General features: G+C 39.0%; 1 protein-coding gene across 1 annotated transcript in view; it reads left to right on the top strand.

Annotated features, from left to right (window-relative positions):
- Positions 1–18,575, top strand: part of BCHE (butyrylcholinesterase) — a 140,112-nt gene that overhangs the window by 53,625 nt on the left and 67,912 nt on the right. The window lies entirely within an intron of this gene.

Below are 18,575 nucleotides of genomic sequence, written 5' to 3'. Positions count from 1 at the left end.
TGTTTTTCTATAGATATTAATGATGGAGGATTATTCCGGCTATTCCAAGAAAGAGGGAATTCTACGATACATCTAAGGCATTAGAATCATGAGATAACCTTCCTTGGAAGTCCCATTGAAGCAATATTAGCTTTATTTCAGCTAATACATTATAGCTACATCTACAGAGAGGGGCAGCAAACAAACAAACAAACAAATAAACAAATAAATAAACAAACAAACTATAAGCCTCTGAGTGCTGTACTGCAGGCCACTGAAGCTGACTGTAGATCTATAGGTCAGTGGTTCAAATCTCATCACCGGCTCAAGGTTGACTCAGCCTTCCATCCTTCCGAGGTGGGTAAAATGAGGACCCGGATTGTGGGGGCAATAGGCTGGCTCTGTTAAAAAGTGCTATTGCTAGCATGTTATAATCTGCCCTGAGTCTAAGGAGAAGGGCGGCATAAAAATCTAATAAATAAATAAATAAAATAATTGGGTCTTTGTTATTTTGTCAGGAATAAGCAAGTTTTTGGTACTCAAGGGCTACATTTAGCAATTTTGGGAGAGCTGAGGTTATATGCTACTGTAAAACACAATGTATTCCTGCATTTTCATACCATATATTCAGCTGTTGATGGATTCTATAGCTGAGGAAGGTTAGACATTATGCTATTTTCAGTGGGCCTTCACACAACAAGAAAAAAAATGAGACAATGACAGCAAGAAAAATGTAATTGCATATGCAGATATGGTTCACTCAGATTCTACAAATAAATAAACACAGAAATAACTATATGGTTTCTGCATTTACAAATAGTCAGAAGGATAAAATCAGATCTAAGAAAGGAAGGATATACATTAAATAAAAAAAAAAGAATTTCAATTTCTCGTACAGTAACAAAACAGATATTAGCATGTATATATAAACTTTTACTTAGATATGAAATAGAGTCTGAACTAAAAGCTAATGATAAATTGATTGCAAAGTTTGAGAAATACAACAATGGGAATACTTATGGATGAATCTACCAAATTTACTTCAAATTGTAATTAGGAGAAAATTTGTACATTTTAAAGATGGTACACAATTTCATCAGTTATATCTAAGATGAACAAGTCATACAATAATTAGCGATGGCAATGCGATGATACAGAAGGAAATTTTTATCTCATGTGACAGACTTGCAAAAGAATTCAATAGTATTGGAGATATATATAGTTTAATATATATAGTTTTATGAAGAAAACTTTGACAAATTGGTCATGTGATGTCTCCTTTGGGAGTTTTTTATTTTTCGTAACTTTTTAAATTGTTCATAATTAATTATTTATTGTTAGATTGAATTTTATTCTGTAAGTCATCCCGAGAAGGGTGGCCTATAAATCTAATAGATAGATAGATAGATAGATAGATAGATAGATAGATAGATAGATAGATAGATAGATACCGTGTTTCCCCGATAGTAAGGCAGTGTCTTACTATCTTTTTACCCCCAAAAGCCCCACTGTGTCTTACTTTGGGGGTATGTCTTATATTGTCCTGGGCAATTTTTTAATTTCTTATTTTAAAATATGTAATAAATAAAATCTAGAAGTGGCAGAAGCGCGGGTGAGTGGAGGCGGGCAGGAAAGGCACGAACCGAGGGTTTTAAGCAGAAGGCGAGGGCGGTTCAAGCAGCGTTCCGCCATCGCCGCCGCTCCTGCGTCTTTCGCAGAAGTTCTTGGATGGTGGCGGTGGCCCTTGATCGCAGCCGATGAGGATCGGCTTTCTTCGCTTCTCCTGCTGCTTCCTTTCCTTTTCCGCTGCTGACTAAGGCGACGCCGGCCGGGCAATTGGAAGGTACCCGATAGCCCTTTTCGTCGCCTTTCCCGGCGGGGAGAGCAAAGGCGGCGGCGGGAGTAGTGGAGGCGAGGCGGAGAAGAAAGAAGCGGTGGATAGCTGGCGAGGCGCCGGCTAGAGGGCTGGACCCCGCCGCCGCCTTTGCCTCTTGCCCGGCAGGAAAGGCGACGAAAAGGGCTATCGGGTCCCTTCCAATTGCCCGGCTGGCGTCGCCTTAGTCAGCAGCGGAAAAGCAAAGGAAGCAGCAGGAGAAGCGAAGAAAGCCGAACCTCATCGGCTGCGATCAAGGGCCGCCACCATCATTCAAGAACTTTGCTTCTCCTGCTGCTTCCTTTGCTTTTCCGCTGCTGACTAAGGCGACGCCGGCCGGGCAATTGGAAGGGACCCGATAGCCCCTTTCGTCGCCTTTCCCGGCGGCAAAGCGGCGGGGTCCAGCCCTCTAGTCGGCGCCTCGCCAGCTATCCGCCGCTTCTTTCTTCTCCGCCTTCTCCGCCTCGCCTCCACTACTCCCGCCGCCGCCTTTGCTCTTCCCGCCGGGCAAGAGGCTGGGCGAGCAGGCCGAGGTGCTGGAACTGGGGGTGCCTGTCCTTGGCATGAACGGCGGGCAGGTGGCGCTCGGCACCCGGAATCCCGTCTTCTCGCCACCGCCCGAGCTCCCTCCGGAGCCTGCTGCCGCCGCCGCGCTTCCTCTGCCGGCCGAGGAGTCCTTATCCGCGCCGCGAACTGCTCCGACGCCTCCCTCGCTTTTAGTACCGTGTTTCCCCGAAAGTAAGACATATGTCTTACTTTCGGGGTATGGCTTATATTAGCCAACCCCCCTGAAACCCCCCATATGTCTTACAATCGGGGGGGTCTTACTATCGGGGAAACACGGTAGATAGATTAGATAGATAGATAGATAGATAGATAGATAGATAGATAGATAGATGATAGATAGATAGATAGATAGATAGATAGATAGATAGATAGATAGATAGATAGATAGATAGATGATAGACAGACAGACAGACAGACAGAAAAATCTGGACAAATGAGAATTTCTACAGACTGTTCCCAAACTATGTCTACGGGGAGGGGTGGCATACAAATCTAATAAATAAATAAATAGATAGATAGATAGATAGATAGATAGATAAAGAAAGAAAGAAAGAAAGAAAGAAAGAAAGAAAGAAAGAAAGAAAGAAAGAAAGAAAGAAAGAAAGAAAGAAAGAAAGAAAGAAAGAAAGAGCCAGAGTAATAACGTTAAGACATTTTCAGAAATATTACCAGCAGGAATTGGCAGAAAAATCTTCTCACAAGTTTATATCTGGCTACACTTTCATTCTAAGGAATGCTTTGAAAATAAGGCATTATCATGCTTTGTTGCATTGCTCTATCATGCACACAGGAACTTTGGTTGGTGGTCTGTTTGTAGATTAAAAACTAAGCAATTAGAATGCCTCAATTAGTTCTTAAATTTAAATGTATCTGGCCTCTCAGTAAAATAGCTGAGAGGCATGAAGTCTCTTTGTTTTGAAGGACAATATTTTTTGCAAAACCTGGAGGAAACTTGATCTGGCATTAGACGATCTCCCCTCTGTAGGAAAAAAAAAAGATAATATAAGAAAGAATTATAATTGTAATCTTATTTCTTTTCAGAGTGAGAAAAAAGGCTCTCATATATTCTAGATAAGGCAAGTTAAAAGCTAAACACTGTTTAGCTTATCTAGGGGCTTATCTCTTATGGGTTTTGTTATTATTCAGCTTAATCAATGTTTCAGAGTCATTGGAACTGGAGATCAGCAGCAAGGATCCCTCATAAATTAAGTTACAGATCCCTTATTAAGTTACCTAAAAGCATGCATACTTCTGCCATGGTTGTCTTGTTTTAATAAGCCTGCAGACTGTAGTGACACAATGGATTATATCAGGTGATTTGTGAAGATGCTGTTATAAAGGCCCTTGTCAAAGGAGAATGTAGTAATAGCTCTATAGCTCATTTTTGGCGCAAGGTATCATAACAAAACCAAGCCACTTGTTAATGTCTCTATAACTATTGTAATGGTATGAAATAAGATATATTCCACTTGTTGACAGTTCTACAAAGTGATGAAATCAAAGTCTATATAATGTCAAGTTTAATAGAGCTTCTATAGATTTAAAAAAATGTACTTGTACATATCATTGCATCTTATACTGCATTTATCTTACAATTTAAAATATAAAGAGACAATGTACCTTAGGGGTTTTGGGGGGAAATGTTATTCACTTTGATGAATACAGAATGATGAACAGACATATATGATTTGTTCATCTTGGATATTATTATATTTTTAATATATGTTAGCATATTCATGTACTACTACTCCTTTATAAAATATCCATATATATGCACATGTTTGGAGGAAATTTTTAAAATGTCAGTATTTCTTGTTATATGCAGAACAGGGATGTGCAAATTTCATTTGCACAGGGCAAAACAAAGCTGCTCTAACAGATACGTTTCCATACCAAGATTATATCTCTGCAGAACTACTTGGGGATGTCTACCTAGTATTTCTCAATTGTTGTATCCAAAACAAGATAGGGAATTAACAGCAGTTTTGTCTTGATAAAAACTGCTGCTGGAGATATGAGAGGAGAAAATCTGGCAGATTAGATTTAGATTTAGACTTAGATTTAGATTTCTTTATTGGCCAAGTGTGATTGGACACACAATGAATTTGTCTTTGGTGCATTTGCTTTCAGTGTACATAAAAAGATATAACTTGTTCCAGAATTTGGTTTGGACAATTTACAAAGTATTTCTGGAAGTATTATCCTAAACTATTAGAGCAGGTTGACAGTGACCTCAACAAAAACAAAAGTGTTCAGCAGAATTAACTAGTTGGCCACCTTATGTTAAAATTAAAATCTTCATTTATAAGTAATTGTTTTCCTATCCAAAAGCTCTGAAGCAGAAAGAGTAACATTTCAAGAAAGTTTTGCAGCTAAATATAAGATTGAAGGTCTGAATTATTCCAAACAACATATTTAGATGATAATGATTTATATTGTACCTTTCAACAACCAATGAACGTTTAAGACTAGCTTATATAGATTCTGTTAGTATAAAAGTTATTTTAAAAAAATTCTCGAGTACAACAGAACTTTCCATTTGTTAAAATTGCAATATACCACATTTAGAAAGTAATACTTCAGAAAGTATTTATTTATTTAGAATATTTATATAGCTGTCCAACTCACAAATAACTAAACCAGAGAGCTTATGCATAGTTAAAGATGAAATAATAACAAACACATAATATTGCCTAACCTTTATTGTATACACTTGGAAATCGACTGATGGTGCAACCATCTGTAACCTTTTCCTGGTAACCATTGCCACTCCATGGTCCATATGGTCCATTACCATAAAGAAGTGTGTTAATAATTGTCCAAACCACTGCATAGTATGGGCCATTATAATCTGTTCATAATTGTCCATACCACTGGGTATGGTGTTCAAATGGTGTCCATGGCCAGTTCCATGTGAACTGAATTACCCTAATCCATTCATCAGATGCTTGTGGGGTGAGTAAACAGGAGTAAACTGTCCAGTCCCGGAATGGGTACAACTGACTCACTGAATGTACCCATGAAAATGTCCTCGGCCACAGTTTCTCCCTCAGCAGGAACTATGAATCCAAGAAGAATCTTTGATTGTGCAACCTCATCCAAGACTAAAAATAAAATATTTATAGATCCAGGACTCCCCAAAAAATATACAACCACTTTAGTCTGTTTAGGATTGAACCCATTCAAATTCACATAGCTTCAAGACTTGTTAAGGTTAATATTAATAGTTTAATGTTAATTTCAAATGGTTGCATTTTCTTTCTAAAAGTAAAATTTATTTCAAGTGCCACTGTTTCTTGGGAGCAATGTACATCTCACTTCTAAGTCTTTTTAACAATCTAACTTTTCTGCCTTTTATAAGCTCTTGATATTTCATCAACAGCACTGCCACAGTAAACCATGATTTAATTATTTCATTTTCTCTCCTATATCTCTCTTCCAAGAAGTACTACAAAAGTCTTAAAGTTTAGGAGAAGAGGAGAAGAACAGAAAAAAGGGGGGGAAGTAAAGAAAATTATGATAGAGATAAAATTAGAGGGGGGAAAGACGAAAAGGTAGGTGTTAAGATGAAAAGAAATTGTGAGAGAAGGGGTAGAAGGTTTAAAAATGGAAGGAGGATATTAGAATCCATGGATTAAAATGAAATGATAAATGAATTGTAACTATAAAGACAATATTGCTAAGATTATTGTATGGATGTATGAAACACAGAAAGCAAACACTCATGACATGAGATGTATAAAGATTAAAAATAAATAAAAATTTTTTTTAAAAAGTCTGAAAGTTTAGGGAATGGGATTAATCTATATTAGAACAGTCTGATTCCCTATCTTGTTAAAGGTAGCTGTCTTGTTGTCAGGCATCTTCTGATTACAAGCATAACCATATACTGTAAAAAAGATGTTGTTAAACTAAGTTAAGGTACAAACTATCTTTAGGCTAATTGATTTCCACATTTGTTCCACATTAAATAAAACATAAACAAGTATCTGAACAAAGAATCCCTTAATTACAGGCAAGGAAATGAAGCCAAGGGGAAAAAAAACAAAATTGTTCACTTGACTTTTTGACTGAACTGAAAGGACTTGTTTTTCTTGGAAATCACTACCAGCATTTTCAATGCTCTGTAACTGATCTGCTGACTGAGATGCTATTGTTAGAAAAGAAAAAGTCAAAAACAGGTTTCTATATGGGCAATGGTGCTACAGTTCATCAAAAGGCCAACTTTTTATTTTTTATGTTTCAGAGAAATGTTTGTTTGTTTGTTTGTTTGTTTGTTTGTTTGTTTGTTTGTTTGTTTGTTTATTTATTTATTTATTTATTTATTTATTTATTTATTTATTTATTTATTTATTTATTTATTTATTTATTTATTTATTTATTTATATTTATTTATTTATTTATTTATTTATTTATTTATTTATTTATTTATTTATTTATTTATTTATTTATTTATTTATTTATTTATTTATTTATTTATTTATTTATTTATTTATTTATTTATTTATTTATTTATTTATTTATTTATTGGATTTGTATGCCGCCCCTCTCCAGAGACTCGGGGCGGCTTACAGCAATAATAAGACAGCATATAATAATAATCCAATACTAAAAACAATTAAAAACCCATTATAATAAAAACCAAACAGACATACAGACATACCATGCATAAAATTGTAAAGGCCTAGGGGGGAAAGGGTATCTCAATTCCCCCATGCCTGGCGGCAGAGGTGGGTTTTAAGTAGCTTACGAAAGGCAAGGAGGGTGGGGGCAATTCTAATCTCTGGGGGGAGTTGGTTCCAGAGGGCTGGGGCCGCCACAGAGAAGGTTCTTCCCCTGGGTCCCGCCAAGCGACATTGTTTAGTTGAAGGGACCCGGAGAAGACCCACTCTGTGGGACCTAACTGGTCGCTGGGATTCATGCAGCAGAAGGCGGTCCCTGAGATAATCTGGTCCGGTGCCATGAAGGGCTTTATAGGTCATGACCAACACTTTGAATTGTGACCGGAAACTGATCAGCAACCAGTGTTGGTGTAACAGGGGCATATTTGGGAAAGCCCATGATAGCTCTCGCAGCTGCATTCTGCACGATCTGAAGTTTCCGAACACTTTTCAAAGGTAGCCCCATATAGAGAGCGTTACAGTAGTCGACCCTCGAGGTGATGAGGGCATGAGTGACTGTGACTGTTATATGTAGTATAACATATAAATGGCTCTATATGTTATACTACATGGATTAACAATTTTCCTAAAACAATAATATTTCTATGAATCTTCCCCATTGAATTAATTAATATTGTCTGTGCTTTCATGTTTCATTTACCCAATATCACATTTTTTATAATTTCATCACTCTATGCTGGATTTCAAAAATCCACAGAATTTCAAGACAGTACTGCCAATGGGATGTCACATCGAGCATGTTTTAACAAGGGTAGGGGTTATCTAAATATTCTTGAAGTTGAGGATAATCTGTGCAATTGAAATAACATTTCATGCATTTGATCAAAAGGATTGCTGTATGATGAATCCTTAAATGTATATGAATAAATTTATATGTGGGTGTGTATATGTGGATAATATCGTAAGAGTGCTAATTTTGCATCCATTTAAAACTTTATTGAACTGAACAAATTTACAAAATTTACACAATAAATGTAAGAAAAATAAACAGAATATTATAAGGTGTGGGAAAAATAGAACGAGTGGTTAGAAAAAATAGGCAAAGGATAAGGGAATAATACAACAAAGGGGATAAAGGAGTTGTATATTATATATATGTAATGAGCCGGGGTGGTGCAGTAGGTAGAATGCAGTACTGCAGGCCACTAAAGCTGACTGCTAGATCTGCAGGTCAGCAGTTCAAATCTCATCACCGGCTCAAGGTTGACTCAGCCTTTCATCCTTCTGAGGTGGGTAAAATGAGGACCCAGATTGTGGGGGCAATATGCTGGCTCTGTTAAAAAGTGCTATTGCTAACATGTTGTAAGCTGCCCTGAGTCTAAGGAGAAGGGTGGCATAAATAAATGAATGAATGAATGAATGAATGAATGAACGAACGAATGAACAAACGAACAAACGAACAAACGAACAAACGAACAAACGAACAAACGAACAAACGAACAAACGAACAAACGAACAAACGAACAAACAAACAAACAAACAAACAAACAAACAAACAAACAAACAAACAAATAAATAAAATAGACATCTCTTGCATCTAAGCCGTCACTGAAGAACTTGATCAGTGGTGTTGCAAGTGTTTATTCATTCATTTGTAAACTTTTGAGATAACTGCATTTACGCTTGGGGCTTTGCTTGACTTTTCTAGTCTTATTTCATGAAGAACCTCATTTGTTTCAATTTTTAGCACTGTTGAGTATCTCTCTGAATGATAACATTTTGTGATAGCTGTTTCTATCATTTTGAGGCAATGAAACTGGTACTCTTTTTCAATTTCTATTCTTTTGGTTGTAGTAACATTCATCATCTTTTTTGAAAGGTTTCAAGAGCCCACTTTTCTGTTGCATTTTTTTCCTGACACTTTATGATGCTACCTTTTGCCTTTATTGCTTTTTATGAGTTTGTGTAGTCTTCCTTTACTTGTTGCCTTACTTTATGATTTAGCTCACATGGAGTAGACCTGTCAATTATATTCTCCCCTTTGAGTTCTTTTTCTTGTGCCATTTGTTATGAGTTTCAGTAAATGTCATAGTTAATTTTTGTAAGTTGCTCCAAGAGGTATTTTAGTGTAACACTGAATCTGCTGCTCAGATTATAGGAGAGAACCTAGAATTCGTCCTAGAAAGACTCACTAAATCCATCACTTTGCTCTATGAGTCATTGGTATGTCTCTCTAAAGACACTGTCCCATGCCTTCTTTTGTATGTTATTTAGCCTCTCTGACAGTTATTTGTAGTGATTTCGATGGATGATTTATCTTTGTAGCTTGCCAGACTTGGAGAAGGCATGGCTCTGCAATTTCCAGCTCCAGACCTTTCTCTCTTGATGTTTTACCTACCTTTTGTGGTTGAAGGTCTAGATAGAAGATCTATCTTCAGCTTTTTGCAAATGGACATATGGCTTTTTCCCACACAGGACTTGCAAACGAGTGCTTTCTGCATCATCACTAGATTGACGCTCAGATATTTTTTTCCCCCTATGTATATAAAAATATGGGAGTCAAGTCTTCTAAAATGATACTTCTGTGTCCTAATACCACTCACACATATACAACCAAAAAGATTAGGGGACTCGAAACCAAGACTTACTAAGAGAGATTGAGAGAACTGGGCATGGACAGCCTAGAAAAAAGAAGGTCTAGAGGGGACATGATAGCAGTTTACAGATACTTGAGGGGTTGCCACGGTGAGGAGGGGGTCTCTTTATTCCCCAGGGCACCAGAGGGCCAGACGAGGAACAATGGTTGGAAGCTGACTAAGGAGAGATTCAACCTGGAAATAAGGAAGAACTTCCTGACGGTCAGAGCGATCAACCAATGGAACTGCCTGCCAGGGGAGGTGGTGAACTCCCCAACTCTGGACACCTTCAAGAGGAGATTGGACTTCCATTTGGCTGGGGTGCTGTAGGGTTTCCTGCTCAGGCAGGGGGTTGGACTCGATGACCTAACGGTCCCTTTCAACTCTATTAATAAAATAAAAAATAAAATAAAAATAAAAAACATATCACAGGTGAGGTAAAGGTTTTATTTGAGTCTTTCCAAGCCCTGACTAGTCTTTTCCTAAATTCCACAGGCAAACAACCCCACCCATTGTTCACAATTCAGTCCAGGAACAAACTCAACGTATGTCCACAGGGCAAACAAATCCACAAGGCAAAGGCAATGCTAAGACAAGTCCATGAGGTAAAGGCAAAACTGTGAAGCAAAAATGTGAAAAGATTTATTTATTTTATTAGTTTGTCAAACATGTACAAGGTAGCAGGTAACATGCACATTAATAAAGGAAATGAATACAAATAAATGGGGACAGTAGGCACACTGGTGCATTGAAAATTGTTTTCTTTATGGACATATTAGGAATGGGATGAAGTACTGTAGACAAAGTACTGTAGACAATTTAGGGTTGAACCTATGAGGGCTTGAGGATGTAACAAAGGGGTTCGGTAGAGCACTTCAGTGTTGACCCATCCATTGCTGGAATCATATTTTCTGCCGTCGAGTTTGGAGCAGTTTATCTTGAGTTTGTACTGATTGTTGGCCCATGTATTATTGAGGTTGAAGCTGAAGAAGTCATTGACAGGTAAGACTTCATAGTGGACAATTTTATAATAATAATAACAGAGTTGGAAGGAACCTTGGAGGTCTTTTAGTCCAACTCTATGCTTAGCTAGGAAACTCTACACTACCTCAGACAAATGGTTATCCAACATCTTCTTATAAATCTCTAATGTTGGAATATTGACAACTTCTGGAGACAAGCTGTTCCACTGGTTAATTTTGTGTTCTATGCTAAGATCGCACCACAGGAGGCACAGTTCCAGATTGTCCAAGCCCAAAATTTCAAGCCTGATGGCATAAGGTATTATATTGTGAGTAGAGACATGGAGTACTCTTCTCAGTAAATATCTCTGGTGTCATCATTCTAAATAGCATCTGAGAAATAAAACAAGTCCCAGTCCATTTCTCTCAATCAGAGCTTGATTTATTAACAGAACCATGTTAGCTATGCCATTGTCATTCCGATTCTGAGTACTTCCCAGAATCCCACCTAGGTTAAGGTTCATCTTACATCCCCCACACCCACAAGTTCACCACGAGAGCCAGTCTGTGTGCAGGAGCTTATCAACTTCCTCTTCTCTTCAGTTGAGGCAGAACAAAAGGTGGCCTTGGCATGGAGAAAGGAATCTTTGGTTGTGTCTATTAACTTTCCTCTCTGACTACTCACTACCCCTCCCATCCCCCCTTGTGTTTTGTCAGGCTGAACTCTCTAACTCCACATGAAGACTTCGGCCTGACGTCTGGACTTGTTCAATCATATTAATGACTCATATACATTGTGGATTCCAGGCAGATGAGCTGCATTCAAAAATTGTTCTGGCAAAGGGTTTGTATGCCCTATGTTACTGGAGAAGAAGCTTCACAAAATTAGGTTAACAATTTTAAGGCCTTTTTGGCTATGCTGTTATAATGAAATCTGGGGCATACATCATTTGAGATGAATACTCCTAGGTCCTTGAGAGAGTAGGGATCCTCTACCAGGTCATTTCCGTAGAACTTATATTTTCTGTTCTGATTTTTATTGCCAATGTGTAGGACTCATCATTTATTAGATGAGATTTGGAGATGAAAGCATTAACCGGGGACAAGGTACACAGACTGAGTCAAGAAAACAAGATTCAAGGCAAGAAGCACAGAGGTTGGTAAATGCAAATCAAGGAAACAGACATGTTCTCAGTGTCATTGCAGTCCAGTCGCTAAGCTAAATAGCCATTCTCTAGTACCGTCCATCCTGAGGAGCAAGGCTGCACCTTACAATTAGCCTGGTTGACCTTTGTTGTTCTTGCTTCCTCTCAGCCCTATGCACTGTTGGATCAGGAGGAAGAGGCAGTTCTTCCTCATCCCAACTGGCCGGATGCAGCAGCCTGCCCTCTCCTCCAAAAGCTTTTTGACATCCCAGCTGCATCTGTGCCCCTCATATCCCTAGCTCAGTCAGCCTCTCATCTGGTGACTCTTCCAGTGGATTGTTCAGCAGTTCTTGGCTTCACTACATGATTCACAATTCAAAGTGTTGGTTATGACCTATAAAGCCCTTCATGGCACTGGACCAGAATATCTCCAGGACCGCCTTCTGCCGCACGAATCCCAGCGACCAGTTAGGTCCCACAGAGTTGGCCTTCTCCGGGTCCTGTCAACTAAACAATGTCGTTTGGTGGGACCCAGGGGAAGAGCCTTCTCTGTGGCGGCCCCGACCCTCTGGAACCAATTCCCCCCAGATATCAGAGTTGCCCCCATCCTCCTAGCCTTTCGTAAGCTCCTTAAAACCCACCTCCGTCGTCAGGCATGGGGGAATTGACATTTTCCCTCCCCCTAGGCTTATAAAATTTATGTATGGTATGCTAGTATGTATGATTTGTTTCTAAATTGGGGTTTTATAAATTAATTAAATATTAGATTTGTTACATTGTATCATTATTGCTGTGAGCCTCCCCGAGACTGCGGAGAGGGGCGGCATACAAATCTGATAAATAAATAAATAAATAAATAAATAAATAAATAAATAAATAAATAAATTCAGAGCCTAGGACAACTCTGGATATTCCTCAAAATCCCCTTCTGATTGTCACGGTTTGTAAGTGATTAATGTCCGTTTGAACATTAACCCCGCGGAGGCGATAGACGAAGCCTTTAGTCATTTGTTCAAAACAAGATTTCTTTTATTATAAAAATAGAAAAATAAAACATGTCACGAGGGACAAAACAACAAATATGTCTTCACATGATAGAGGTAAAATGGAGAATGGAGTTTCATCATGAAGGAGGAAGTGATGTTACTTTTGGCAGGATATTACATCATAATAGGAGGATCTTAGAAAGACACACAAAGTTAACTCTTTAATTACTGAATGTCTCTGAGGGCTGGCAATATTCAGCGTGACACTGATGAACCTGGAACTGGCTCTTCCTTATCTGGAGAGACATCTGGGGAGATGTCTAAGGAAACCATCACATCATGTCACTTAAGCACATATATTAAATATGTTTTTTTTAAGAAATGGGTTCCCCAAATAAAAGAGGAAATCCATTTGAGTTTATTCAAAATTCTAAAACACTCATTAATTAATTAAAGCTTGACACCTTGTCTCTAAACTCGACTTCTAGAATAAATTACTTTGTCTTTGACCAATTTTAATTTTAAATACAATTGTTGACATTGCAACAATAATTTTATCCTCACAATGCTTTCACTGCTGAACTCTCAATCATACTGCCAAGACTGTTCACAAAAAACCCTTCAAACATCTGTTTATAAAAACTGAAATTTGGCTAAATCTTTTCAAGTCTTAAAACACTTTTTGCGTAATCACAATATTTACTTGGGCTTGACATAATCGTTCTTTTGTGTGAAATTTCTTCTATGATTACTTCCAAGTTGGCACTGTCCATTATTTCCTTTTAGGTATGAAAAAATAAGTTTCACATTTCTATAGAAGCAGAAGATCCACAATTGGAGTGTTCTAGATAAATTGAATATTTGTCCAAACATGTGGATACATACAAAAACATGTTTGATTGTTTAAAAAAATATGAGGGAAAATTAAAAGTTATGTACAAAAAATGATACATACCATATTTTTCAGAGTATAAGACACACCGGAATATAAGATACACTTTATTTTGGGGGGAGGAAAAAATGAAAAAAGACCTTTGCCTCCCAAAAATTTGCCAAAAAAGCAAATAGCACTAAAAACTTGAGTACATACTCTGAATGTTAAAAAGTGCTATTGCTAACATGTTGTAAGCCACCCTGACTCAGCCTTCCATCCTTCCGAGGTGGATAAAATGAGGACCCGGATTGTGGGGGCAATAGGCTGGCTCTGTTAAAAAGTGCTATTGCTAACATGTTGTAAGCCACCCTGAGTCTAAGGAGACGGGCGGCATAAAAATTGAATAAAAATAAATAAATAAATATAGTAAAATACATGATGAGGGTTGTAGAGGAGATACTAATAGTGAAATATACCTAATAAATAATAGAAAAGAAGGTATAGTAATAGAACATATCAATGAAAGAATAGAATAAAAGCAGGCATCTCTTTGCCTGCTTTTCCCATTGTTTGACGGGGAAAATAAAGTGTTTTAGAAACAGATTTTTATCCTCAACCAGGGAATAGAGTTTTGCACCCAATACGGCTGGGATCAGGGCTCTGATAGTGGAAATGTAGATGCGCACACACTTCTGTGCCACCACCACACATGTGCCCATGCAAAAATTTGCTTCTGTGCATATGCTGGAAGCAAAATCTCATACGAGGATGCTCTCGCACATGAAATTTTGCCCATTTTCGGCAGTTTTTTCTTCTGTGCATGCGCAGAAACAAAAATATCATGAAAAAGTGCCGAAATTTCACTCTTGCATGCATCTTCATGCGAGATTTGTTTTCTGGCAAATGTGTAGAAGCCAAATCTTGAATGGTATGGCCACATCTGCGGGACGTGCGTGTGGCCATGCCATTCTCCAGAAGCATTCCGGTAGTGGCAAAAGGTAGGAACCCCTACCTGCAACCAGGCAGGAGTGGGCAGTAGGCAGGATGGGATGGAATGCAGTTCCACCGGCAGAAATGAAGGTGTGTGTGCAGCTCCAGTTGACTGGCAGCAGTCACTTCCTGGATTACTGGTCTTGGCTCGGCTCTCCTGTTGGGGAGGGGTTGGGAGTGGGAGGCACTGTTCCTACCTCTCCGGTCGGTCGCAGTCGGTGTTAGTGGGGGGTCAGAGGTCGACCTTGAGGTCTCTCCCTTGTGGTGTGCCTCAGGGGTCGGTCCTCTCCCCCCTCCTATTTAATATCTACATGAAACAACTGGGCGAGATCATCCAAGGGCATGGGGTGAGGTATCATCAATATGCCGATGATACCCAGTTATACATCTCCACCCCATGTCCAGTCAATGAAGCAGTGGAAGTGATGTGCCGGTGTCTGGAGGCTGTTGGGGGCTGGATGGGTGTCAACAAACTCAAACTCAATCCAGACAAGAAGGAGTGGCTGTGGGTTTTGCCTCCCAAGGACAATTCTATCTGTCCATCCATTACCCTGGGGGGGGAAATTATTGACCCCCTTAGAGAGGGTCCGCAACTTGGGCGTCTTCCTCGATCTACAGCTCACATTAGAGAAACATCTTTCAGCTGTGGCGAGGGGGGCGTTTGCCCAGGTTCGCCTGGTGCGCCAGTTGCGGCCCTATTTGGACCGGGAGTCATTGCTCACAGTCACTCATGCCCTCATCAATTCGAGGCTCGACTACTGTAACGCTCTCTACATGGGGCTACCTTTGAAAAGTGTTGGGAAACTTCAGATCGTGCAGAATGCAGCTGTGAGAGCAATTATGGGCTTCTCTAAGTATGCCCATATTACTCCAACACTCCGCAGTCTGCATTGGTTGCCAATCAGTTTCCGGTCACAATTCAAAGTGTTGGTTATGACCTATAAAGCCCTTCATGGCACCGGACCAGAATACCTTCGGGACCGCCTTCTGCTGCATGAATCCCAGCGACCGGTTTGATCCCACAGAGTTGGCCTTCTTCAGGTCCCATCGACTAAAAAATGTCATCTGGTGGGACACAGGGGAAGAGCCTTCTCTGTGGTGGCTCCGACCCTCTGGAACCAACTCCCCCCTGAGATTAGGATTGTCCCCACCCTCCTTGCCTTTTGCAAACTCCTCAAAACCCACCTCTGCCATCAGGCATGGGGGAACTGAAACATCTCCCCCTTGCCCATATTGTTTTGGTATTGGATTGATTGTGTGCTTGTTTTTTTAATATTCTGGGGTTGTTTTTTATGAATTTTTTAGCTTAAAATTGTAATTGGATTGGTGGGTATTGGATTTGTTACTATGTATTGTTTTGCCATTGTTGTGAGCCGTCCCGAGTCTGCGGAGAGGGGTGGCATATAAATCCAATAAATCTAATCTAATCTAATCTCCTATTTTTTCCTTGCTGCTGCTGCTCCATATGTGCTCCTTGCTTTTTCCCTCTTTCCTCCTTCCTGGCCTCAGACAAGCTTCCCTCTCTCCTGCCTGGCTCCCCTCCAGCCTCACGCAGCCACCTCGTGCCTAAGGTGCCAGCAGAAGGTCTGGGTAGAAGTGGTGCTGGCAGCATTTATGCTTCTGGCAGCACCTGTTTGCCTAGCTACCCAGCCTGAGGCAGGGGGGGGTGACCCAGGAAGGAGAGTGCGGGAAATGCGAAGCAAATTGTCACCCCAGCAAGTGAAACTGGTAAGGTTGTAAGTCGAGGACTTAACAGTTCATTTGAATGATGATGATCATTCAAGCCACTCCCACCTGGTCACATGGCTGGCAAGCCACTCCTACCCAGTCACATGACCATTAAGCCACACCCACAAAATAAGCCACACCCACAGCGTAGCAGTAAAAAAATTGGCTGCCCGTTACTGCAATCAGGGGATAAAAAGCAAGCACATGGGCTCAAAACCAGCAAACTAATGTGTTGAAACTGACCAGAGTAAGGACTACCTGAATACCTGGTAGGCAAATTATTTTCCCTATTTTCTTCCCAAAAAACTAAGGTGTGTCTTACATTCCAGTATGTTTTATACTCCAAAAAATACAGTAGGTGTTTATTGGAAGGATGATGGCATGGGAGAGGGTATCTTTGTGTCTGGTTGTTTGGGCATGAAATGCCCTATAACAGCATCTGGAAGTTGAAACATTTTATTGCTAGGATGTGTAGGATGAATACATATAGGAATTTCCATAAGTTATTCATGAAATATCTTTCTAGGTGATAATCAACATCTTGGACTGTATCCAGAAGACAGTGCTAATATGACATTCCATCACATCTAACCTATGGAATGTCTCAAAGGCCACAAAACATTGGTAGACATGAATATTGTTTTAATTTAATTGGAAAAAACCTTACTGACCCCTCGCATTCTGGACATCAACTGTTTCAACTCCTACCCTCAAAACGTCACTACAGAGCACTGCATACCAAGACAACTAGACACAAAAACAGTTTTTTACCAAACGCCATCACTCTACTAAGCAAATAATTCCCTCAACACTGTCAAACTTTTTACTAAGTCTGCACTTCTATTTCTACTAGTTTTTTGTCATCATTCCAATCACCCATTTCCTCCACTTAGGACTGTATGACTGTAACCTGTTGCTTGTATCCTAAGATTTTTATTAATATCGATTGTTTCTTCATTGCTTATTTGACCCCTATGACAATAATTAAGTGTTGTACCTCATAATTCTTGGCAAATCTATATTTTCTTTTATGTACCGTGAGAGCATATACGCCAAGACAAATTCCTTGTGGGTCCAATCACACTTGGCCAATAAAGAATTCTATTCTATTCTGTTCTGTTCTCATGGGAAGAATGCAAAACATTAAAAAAGAAAGAGGAGGGGGAACCACAATTGATTCCTAAAGAACTCTGGATAGAAGAAACTGTGGTTTACTATGAAATACTTCAAAAGAGAAAAGGGAAAAAAATATTCCAATCAATCAAGTTCACCAGCAATGATGCCCTCAAAGATTTAAGCATGCTAAATGTTTTCTTTTATACACACACTCACATAGGCACACAAGCACAACCTTCTTTGGTCCTCTGTAAGTTGCTAGGCAATGGACATTCAGACTTTTGAAAAGTCTAACATTGCGGAGCTAATTAAAAGTCAACCCAAACCTCCAACTTAACTCTTTTTGTGTGATTCCTTGGCATCATTTTTTCCACAAGGCTAATCATTCAATAACATGTCTGAAAATAGTCTGCATTGAAAGGTATCAAAGATTGCAGAAAAGTCTTTGCTCTCTAAAAATAGTTTTGCTAAGTGTTTCTTTTTCAGGGTCTATATAAACTTTTCTTTAAAATATCAAGGTGCTGGTGAAAGGAACAGAAATGGTTACACGTTTCACTACAATTTCATGATAATAATGTTATTCTTAGAAAGTATCTAATGAATATGCAGAGATGGAGGATGGGTTTTTTTAGTGTAGCAATGTCTTTTCTTATTTTCATAAACCAACATTTATTTCTATTTACGTTTGTACCAATTTTCAACTGTTATGAATACCATTTTAATATTTTATACAAATCCTACAATATTCCCTCCTCTCTCCCTCCGTCCCCCCCAATATTCCTTTTTTTTTCTTTTTGAATGTTTTTCTTTTGTTGTCTCCCATTTTCTTCTCTTTACAAAATAGAAACAAAACAAAATGAAAACAAAATTGAAAATTCATTAAAAAACGTGTGATCCCCATTTAGGACCCATCTTTTTTCCCCCTGATGTCCAAGAACATAGTACAATACTTTCTTTATTTTTATCTTTTGAATGGAAGAGAATAAAAGGAAATACGAGTAGGAGAGGGATTACAGCATTTTTTTTTCTCAGACTTTTTTCTTCGGCAGAAGTAAAAAGGAGTTGGTAGCTTTTTCAAACTAAAAGTATACTTCTTT

Source organism: Erythrolamprus reginae, chromosome 5 (genome assembly GCF_031021105.1).
Source record: "Erythrolamprus reginae isolate rEryReg1 chromosome 5, rEryReg1.hap1, whole genome shotgun sequence".
Taxonomy (NCBI): Eukaryota; Metazoa; Chordata; class Lepidosauria; order Squamata; family Dipsadidae; genus Erythrolamprus; species Erythrolamprus reginae.
This window is presented reverse-complemented; position numbering and strand designations above follow the sequence as displayed.